Raw genomic sequence first — 10295 nt, 5'->3', positions numbered from 1 at the left:
ACACTTATCATCCTCTTGAGTATAATTTTTAAAAATAAATTATATATCCTTTCCGAAAAGAAATGGCCATCTAAAAAACACTTTCATTTCTAAAAATGTATGCCATCCTGTTCTGTTTCTGCAAGTCTCAGAAAAATGTTAAACGACTTAGGAAGTTCTATTTTTATGGTATTCTCAGTCACGTCTTTGCGAATGATAAAATTAAAAAGGACAACCTTCTGAATATTCATCGCCTCGGAAGTGTGAAAGTATCACCATCATTATGAGTATGCTTAAAAGGTGTGATATTTCAAAAAATCTTTAAAACACTTTTTCGTAGTGTTTTTTTCGTATACCATCTATTACATTTTAAATCTCTTTTACAAAACTACAGACGATCTAAAAGGGAGAGCGCTACTTTGCTGTAGCCAACGTGTTTATCTAAAAGCGATTTATTTTTCTTTTCAAAAAATCAACGATTATCTAGATATTACATCTTAAAGACGAAAGTTTAAGTTAAAAAATGGCTTTTTTAAAGTAAAATAAATCAAAACGAGGACTTTGTGGAAAATAATTAAAAAATCCTTTTTACATACACCTATCACGATTCTGTAGAACATCGAATGAGATTTGGAAACAAAGTAGTTTTGTAAATAAAGTCACTTTTTTGAAAGCAGGGTGTGTTTCAAAAATGTTTCTGTACTTTTCACGAGTTAAAAAGTTTCAAATTATTTTTAAACCATTTGATAGGTGGCTGAAAATACTTTTTGGTGATGTATATGAATGAATAAACTTTGATTAACTGTCGCTGAAAAAATCGCGATTTAAAAAAACATGCTCAAAAGGTATACCGTCACCTAAGGCAAATATTCTCATAAGCTACTTATAATAATACAGAGTGTGTGTTTGTGTGTCTGTAACAGGCAAAGTGGATATGTTCATTCTCCTTTGATGTAGTAGAGAAAGTTATGTCTTAAATATTTAATTTTCTGACGTTACGGCGCGACGTCAATATCACTACTTTAACGTCAATATGCTAATTTAAATTAATAATTAGTCATTTGCATTTAAAACATTGAGGCCAAATAACTTGGAAACGAGGTGATATCAATGATTTTTTTACTGCGTGGGTAACTAGGGACCACCTAGAATTAATTTGAGTAATTTTCCCAAACCTAAGTTCCCAAATCCGTTTCAGAATGGACAGGTTGATGACGTCATCAAAAAACCTTTAAACCCTAATATTTGTGCAACGGTTTGTAAAAAGTACATAATCCTATACATTTTCTTGATCAGCGTTTCAACAGGTGTACAAATTTCAAAAAAACATTTTTTGGGTTTTGATGGGCCATTGCTGACGTCGGCAAAATTTTTAAACCCTTATATCATATCTCCTTAGATGTTCATCAAAAACATATGATCCTATACATTATTTTCATCAGCATTCTAACCTCTAAAACATCACAGGCAACAGAATAACTAAATTTCGCCAATTTTTTTTGTATATGCATTGCTGATGTCAGCAAAACACCATAAACAACCCTTTTTTCTACCTGAGGGCCTTATCTACAAGTTTATAATAAAACGCTGGTGCAAAGTAGATAATAATTTTTACAATTTTTATTTGCAATTTTTATTAAGGGTCAATTCGTTGGATACTCTTGATTCGTTGCACCCGTATTCTCATTTTTTTGGAGTTTCGGTGCAAAAAATCTTAACTCTAGTTGCACCGCTCTTAGAGCAGAATGAATAGTGCACTCTTTGCACCAGAAAGACTTATTACTTAGAGTTGTCAGTCAAAAGGTGTGTTTTTCATTCACCATTTAAATAGACCCAAGTCTATAACATATCACCTATAAAACTGTTCTGTTTATTACCAAGTTTTGACGTTGCTACAAAAATTGACGTAAGTGACATTAGTAAAGTTAGTGAAGTCACTGTAGTGCATCTTAAGGTTTGAGGCCAAATAATTAGAAACAAATGGAGATTACCTATGTCAGATAATTGGGGACTGCGTTGGACTGCAATTGGACCAACTTTCAAAGTTGCTTGGTCAACTAGCCTGTTTAAGAACAGACAGGCTGATGATATCATCAAAAACTTTTTATACATCCCATTATCTTTTCAGTCATTTGTCAAAAACATGATCCTATACATTTTCGTGATCAGTGTTATAAACCTATTTATATTAGGGGGATTCCACCCAGCCTGCTTTATTAAAAACTTTTTTCTATGTTGCATGGTTTATGATACTTACTGAGTTTTAAATATCTATTAGACACATGTGTGCCAAATTTTTAGGTCCAATACCTCTCAGAGCTGTCGATAATTGCTATTACTCAAAAATACCCTCAAAATCTTTATAATCAGGAAAATGTAATAATTTAAATAATCTAAGAATATCCCCAGAACTTGAAACTTACATCAAAACCTTATTTAAACCAGGCAAATCATTCTTTTATAAATTTTAAACACATGATTTATTTGATTTCCTATTTTTTCGGGTTTTTCTAGTTTTTGTTTTTTTAGCCTGCAAAGGCTAATTTTGCTTTTAATTTAATTGGTATATTTTTTTTTTCTTTGATGAAAAGAAAAATAAATCCACTTTAAATGGTAAATGGATCTGACCTATAATCCAATATCGAAGCCAGTTTACAATTGTCTTTTCACTTATACAGGATAGTGCTAAAACTAATCACAACCACAATAAATTTTATAGCGAATATATATATATATTTAAATATAAGCGTGTAAGTAATGTCACACACTTTGTCCTCTTTCTTTTGTTTAATTTGTTTTTGTTGTTGCAAAGTGCCCTCCTCAAGACATGAAAATTCCTGAAGTTGTGAAAAGGCCATAATTCTTTCATATTTTGATGATTGTCTGTTTACATTTCAGTATACATCACTTCCGGCATGACATTTGAAGGGATTAATTCTTTTTTTTGGATGAATTTCTTTGATTATAATACTGTGGTCTGTTGTTTAAATTTTTTACCTACAGAAAGGCTTGGCATGTGCATCTTTAAAACATTTTTAGTCGGGCCAGAGGTCATGAAACTTTCTATAATAATCACAGAATGTCTTGGAATTTTGCCTGGTCTAGCTAGACAAAATTAATGGGAAACAAATCAATTATTGGATCTAGGTTAACATCATCAAATTGTAAAAGAGGAAACAAAAAATTTAAGAGGAAAAATGAGTGGCATTTGGATTTAAAATTATTAGAACAAGATTTATTGTAATTTTTTTTTTTTTATGATAGCTAGCTAGCTAGATAGACGGCACCGTAATGTAGTGGTTATAACCATTGCATTTTGTGCATGAGACTGGGGTCTCATTCCCCGGGTTATATTAAGCCATGTGAGGGGAATTGGGGAGATGGCACACTGTGTGGGCTGTTGGATGCTAGGGGTTGTCTAATAGAGCGGTGGACCCTAAATTGGGTCTGCATAGCTCAAAATGAGCATTTAATACTCTAGGAGGACTTCCCATCTAAGCCAGGGCCCCTCCTGAAATAACAGACAGGGTATATCTCTCGATATTTGTGAGGCTTGTAAAATATGCACATCTATCTGTCAATCTGTAGTTCTGTTTGCTGCTCCACTCAACATTTTATGCTTACACTAGACTGGTACCGTACTGTAGTTCACTAGTCTCAGTAGGAAATTTAGCAACAAAAAAGAATCTATTTTAAAGACTGGCTTGAAATCCGGGGACAAATATTTAGCCGCTCTCAAATAAGCCCAACATCAAGTTACCGTATTTCCTCTTCTATTTAGCTTCGCCCTCTAATAAGCGCCGCATCAAAATGGAGCGCTTATTAAAAACAAGAAAGTTGTCTAAACAACTTATTATTGATTTCTTAAAGACGTATTGTGTAAATTCGGCAGCGAAAATGAGGATTCACTGCTTCAAAAAAGAAGCAGCTCGTCCCAAAACGGACCAGCAAGGAATTGTTTCAGTTAATTTTTAAGAAGCTTCACAATGTAATCCGTTTAAACATATAACAGATTCCAACATGAAGATGGTGGAAGCTATTTTGTCGAGATATTGCCTATTTCGCCCTGTTTTAGCTTTTCTGTCGTCTAAAAAATACCGCATCAGTTCTCTTATAATAAAACCAATATGAGGTGCATTCAATATGTTAATTTTTTAACTGAAAGCCAGGGCAAGAATTAAACCAACAGGTATTTTTTTAGATTATTGTTGTCATGTAAATAATTACGTTGAATTGTTTTTTTTAACATTTCTTTTCTTTTTTCCAAAGAAGGTTATATTTTTCACAAGATTTATTAACAAAGTCTATAAACACAACCTATAAAATTATTCTGTAATTTACCAAACTTTGACGTTAAAACATTCTTGATGTCAAAGAAAAGTATATTAAATTATTGAAGTCATTGCATTGCCCTTATAAGTTTAAGAAGGCCAAAAATAACTTTAAAATGGGTAGAAATAACTCCCACGTTAATCTTTAATAGGCCTGTTTCAAAACACACGGGTTGATGATGTCATCAATAAACCTTAAAACCCAAAAATCTCTTAAACCGTTCGTTAAAAGGACATAATCCTATACATTTTTCCGATCAGCTTTTCATACTCTACACATCAGTTGCAACAAAAAAAATTTCCAAAAATTATTTTGTCTAAATACTAGTCACTGCTGACGTCGACTTAAAATACCGATTTTTCCATTCTTCTTCCGCCTACGTGAATTTTACCACGGGTCTAATGACTAGTCTTAACAAATGCGCTATGTATGTGACATATAAAAATAGGTTCATCTTTGATTTGTAGCGAGTTTATTACATTCACAAAATTCTTTCTACTGTTACGGCACAGTTTGAAACTAGCGAAACAAACGTAGTAACGAATTTCATAGAACACCCTCTCCCCTTCTTTAAGCGCAAGTATTTCGCAGGTGTAGCATAAAAATCAGTTATCTTCTCCTAATAACGTGTCCTTTGCAAGTGTGGCCGGGTCCATTATTCTTACAATAATATACTATACATCTTTTATCAATGTGGCTCTAACGGCCTAAAGGTTACGGCTAATTAGATTTTTTTTAACGGATACAAAACGAGCTGTTGAATTTATTCTATATAAGTAACTGGCTTTTAAATCAAGTTTTCTGGTAAAAAAAACGTTTTTGACTTAGCTAACTACTTTGAGGAATTAATTTTTTCGAGTTTTGCGAAAATTACTTCACGCGACAATTAGATTTTATCTTCAAAAAATTTTCTTTCAAAAAATAGTTCTGGAGACTCTTTTATAGCTATTTAGTATAGCAAATCATAAAAAGTAATTATTTATTAACAGGTTGTCTATGGTGTTGTAATAAAGTGGGTATAATTTCTTGACCAGACCTTCTGAGTGTGGTCTGGTTATTACATGATGTTATATAGAATGTACGAGGATGGAGAGTAACAACGATAACAATCTTACTTGAGCCGTTTCTTAGTTCTTTTAAATTTATCTAATACTAGTAGTACTTAGTTACTACTCATGAGATTACCGTTATCCGAAAATACAGACAAACAGACAGACAGACAGACAGAGAGACAGACAGAGAGACAGACAGACAGACAGACAGAGAGACAGACAGACAGACAGACAGACAGACAGACAGACAGACAGACAGACAGACAGACAGACAGACAGACAGACAGACAGACAGACAGACAGACAGACAGACAGACAGACAGACAGACAGACAGACAGACAGACAGACAGACAGACAGACAGACAGACAGACAGACAGACAGACAGACAGACAGACAGACAGACAGACAGACAGACAGACAGACAGACAGACAGACAGACAGACAGACAGACAGACAGACAGACAGACAGACAGACAGACAGACAGACAGACAGACAGACAGACAGACAGACAGACAGACAGACAGACAGACAGACAGACAGACAGACAGACAGACAGACAGACAGACAGACAGACAGACAGACAGACAGACAGACAGACAGACAGACAGACAGACAGACAGACAGACAGACAGACAGACAGACAGACAGACAGACAGACAGACAGACAGACAGACAGACAGACAGACAGACAGACAGACAGACAGACAGACAGACAGACAGACAGACAGACAGACAGACAGACAGACAGACAGACAGACAGACAGACAGACAGACAGACAGACAGACAGACAGACAGACAGACAGACAGACAGACAGACAGACAGACAGACAGACAGACAGACAGACAGACAGACAGACAGACAGACAGACAGACAGACAGACAGACAGACAGACAGACAGACAGACAGACAGACAGACAGACAGACATCACTGAAAAGGCTATCCTGTGTAAATAATAATAAATGGAGGGGTGACTATTTCCAATGTTTTCAAGATTATCCATATCAAAGACAGATGTTCTGCTAGAATGGTCCTTGTATTTCAAATCTTTTAATAATATAAACAGCAGTTAAAATATAAACTTAATAAAGATGACCACAAAATTAAAACAAGTAACTACAAAAATTTGTAACTAAGGTGTTAGAGCATACAGTTCTCCATATAGAAGAGTTTTGAGATAATTTTGCTTCATAGAACCTTTGTTTATGTGAATTAAAAAAAAACAGATGGTGTTAGGGGGCGATATATATTTTTTCTAGGGCGCCATGAATATTTTTTATTTGTCTACGTTTTTATTGTACCATTTTTATAATGACTTCATAAACCGGTCAAATTATTGGATTTTTTGATACTGGCTGTTTTTTTATTTGTCAGATAATAATTTCAAAGTAAAACAACAGTGTGAAAAAACAAAACTAATTTTGATCAGGGTTGCGGAATGAAAAGTAAAGGATGATAAAATAATTTTCCTTAAATTAGGGCAATTTTTATTACTTTTAAATTCATATTTTCAGTCTCTTACATTTAAAAAAGGTCCTACTATTTCGCAGGCCCATATTTTAAGGACACAGATTTCATTTTTCCAATATATCTAATTATCTTTGCCGTTGCTGTAGCGTAATCGACATGCGATGGCTTTTTTTACCGAGCCTGTATCGTCGGTCTTCTCCGTCAAATTCCCTGACATGTGTGTTGGAAAAAGTATTTGTAATGAATTTTACTTTGATTTCATTTTAACCTGTTTCCGCCACCTGTGTTAAATTTTTGTGTCGTCTTCTTAATTTGCCGTCTATGTATAAATGTTATACGCCTTCATTTTTGATTGGTGGTAGTAATACGTTCTACATTAACAAATCAACAAGACAAAATAATTAGGCCAACTTTCCTTTCCTTTACATTGCTGATAATCTTTTTAGCTATTTCCGAAACTCGATCAGCCTTTACTTCATCGTACTTGGGGTATATTTGGTCTATACCATCTGTCTGGATAACGCATACTGGCAGACGACACGATATTAGATTCCAACGATGACGCCAAGGTTTGCAGATCATGTGGTAAGCCGCTAGCTATATATTACATGGTATGATAATTCGTTATTTCATAACCATCTTGGTGTTTTGCAGCATTCAAGTTCTTTTCAGCAGCCTGAATGTTAGATAAGAAATATAGATTTGAGATACTATGACATTTTATTTATTCTAGACGGCATTTCATCCAACCTGAGATAGTAATTACATTAATCGTCCAAATGACTATGATAAAATGGTTAAAAGCGGCTCCCTGTCATTGATATTACACTTTGGCGCATATTTATGAACAATAGTGGACAATATGTTACTATTCTTATGACGAAGTTGTTAATTTTTATTGTTGTCTTTTCAGAATAGGAGCATTCGAAATCACCAAACAGCATGACTTGGCCAGTGCTCTGCAGCTGAAAAGGTATAGGAGAAGTGAACATCGTCGAGAATGCATTTTCCACTTTATCCCCAGATCTGCTCCAACCGAAGGATCAGCCCCAGTCCTCTGTCAAGTTTGGTAAGTTTGGAGTGCGTGTTACTTAGAAAGAAAAGGCTTTTCTAATTGCTTGTCTTTGAGTTTCTCACTTTTTTCTGTTGATCATTCCTGAAGTTGTAGCTAGGGTTGAAGCTAGTTCAATTGTTTGAAATTACGAAAAGATGGATTTCGGAGCAAGGGAAGTGCTTATGCATCAATCAAATTATGAATACCAAATATACAGGGCTTTTCTATCATTACTTTTAGATTCTCAATATAACGATTTAGAACTTGCTTTTTTTCCTCGATGCTCATAAACTATTGTCACCGCCATTAGCTCGACATTTGCTTTAGATATTAAAGTTCGCTAGTAGACATCACTACTCCACTTCGCCAAAAACATAAATTCAGACTTCTTCGCGTCTCATACGTCATAGATTTATATGTTTCACGAGCAACCGTGAATCCGATTCATGGTTTATTTAAAAACACTAGCAACTTTCATGGACTAAAAACAGCATAAATTAACAATTATATGACCCAATGTTTATCCCACAGTTTCCACAGGTGTTATGCTCCTTCAGATATACTTTGCAACGAAAATTTTTTTTGGCCTCAGTTTTCCTTTAACAGTTTAAAATCACATGATCTTACAACACTTTCTTCATCACTGTTTCAAAATCTACACATTAAAGGCAACAGGTAAAAAATTTCTAAAAAATATTTTTTTAGTAACGACAGGGTCATTACTGACGTCATCAAAATTCAAATAACGGATCTTTTTCATTGTTCTTTTTGTTAAGTAAAACAAGACGTATAATATACGTAAACTAGCTCGCCAACAAAGTTTATAAAAAGTTGTCTATGAAATTGTGATTTCTGTTACGAAGTTAGACACGACATATTTTGCTATTCGGATAGGCAATAATATTGATAGAAAATTCCTCGAAATTTCAATTTTCGTTAGTTCAGTCTAGAGTAAACTGACTGACAGGAAGAAGAAACACCACAAGCTCCACCTAAAATTTTTGAAATTCAGTAATTCAGTAACCCCCCCCCCCCCCCCCCCAATAAAAAAAAAAATAATATACGATCTTAATTGTTCGAAAAAGGAAATAGCTTTAGTTAAAAAAACCCATATTACTAGAAAGAAGAAAAAATACAGCCTATCATTCATGGTTGAAAGTTAACATTTTGATGTCACTGTCATGTTTAGCATACTTTTTTTGTTAACTTTGCCGAATTTTGTCAAAAATAAAGTAATTTTAATTTTTGAACCAATTTTGGCCTAAAATAACATTTAGGTGACAAAAAATCAAAATTTTGATGTCACCATCATGTTCAGCATACTTTTTTTGTTAACTTTGCCAAATTTTGTCGAAAATAAAGTAATTTTAATTTTTGAACCAATTTTGGCCTAAAATAACATTTAGGTGACAAAAAATCAAAATTTTGATGTCACTATTATGATCAGCATACTTTTTTTGTTACCTGTGCTAAATTTTGTCGATAATAAATACCAATTTTGGCCGATGACTTCTAAGTACTTAGAGAGTTTAGGTATGAAGTTTAAATTTATGACGTTGCAATTGACCATTTGGTTAGTTAGTTACGAGTTGGAAACACATCCTCGCAAGCAAGATAGTAAAAAAAAAAAAAAGTAAAAATAGTTACCAAGATGAGGTTCGAACACACGACTCGGTGCTCAGAGAGGCAAAAATTTCTATTTTGGGACGGGCCAGTATTTGAATACCCTAGCATCTGCGAGCTAGTGTAATTATCTACGGGCTTATCGACTAGGCTTATATAATAGTACGTGACCGGCAAATTGATATCCAATTTGCCGGTCACGTACTATTATATAAGCCTAGTCTTCATGTTCCATTGATGTTACCGAAAATATAATTGCTTATTTGATAATGCATTTAGCCTGACGCAAATGAAGCCATTGCATTAAATTTTTATGTTTAAGGCCTAATCTCTTATAATAATACAGAGAGTGTGTCTGTCTGTCTGTGACAGGCAAAGTGCAGTGGATGTGTTCATATTCCTTTGATGTAGCCGAAAAACTTATGTCTTAAACGGTAAATATTGTGACGTTACGGTGCGAAGTCAATAACACTACTGTAACGTCAATATCTTTCATTAAATTAACGAAGCCATTACATAATGCACTTAAAACTTTAAGGCCAAGGAACTTGGAAACGAGGTGGTCACGTCCGTCAGTCATTTTTCACCGCCTGGGTAACTAGAGACCACCTGAGACCAGTTTGGGTAAGTTTCCCAAACCTGGGTACCCGAAATGACAGATGACAGATCTTTATTATTTCTTATTTGCCTAAGTGAATATTTCCACGGCCTTATCGACTAGTCTTATATAATAATACGAAGTGTCTGTGACAGGCATAGCGTAAGTGTTCGTTTTCCTTTAA

The sequence above is a fragment of the Hydractinia symbiolongicarpus genome, chromosome 5 (assembly GCF_029227915.1).
Source record: "Hydractinia symbiolongicarpus strain clone_291-10 chromosome 5, HSymV2.1, whole genome shotgun sequence".
In the NCBI taxonomy this organism is placed as follows: domain Eukaryota; kingdom Metazoa; phylum Cnidaria; class Hydrozoa; order Anthoathecata; family Hydractiniidae; genus Hydractinia; species Hydractinia symbiolongicarpus.
This window is presented reverse-complemented; position numbering follows the sequence as displayed.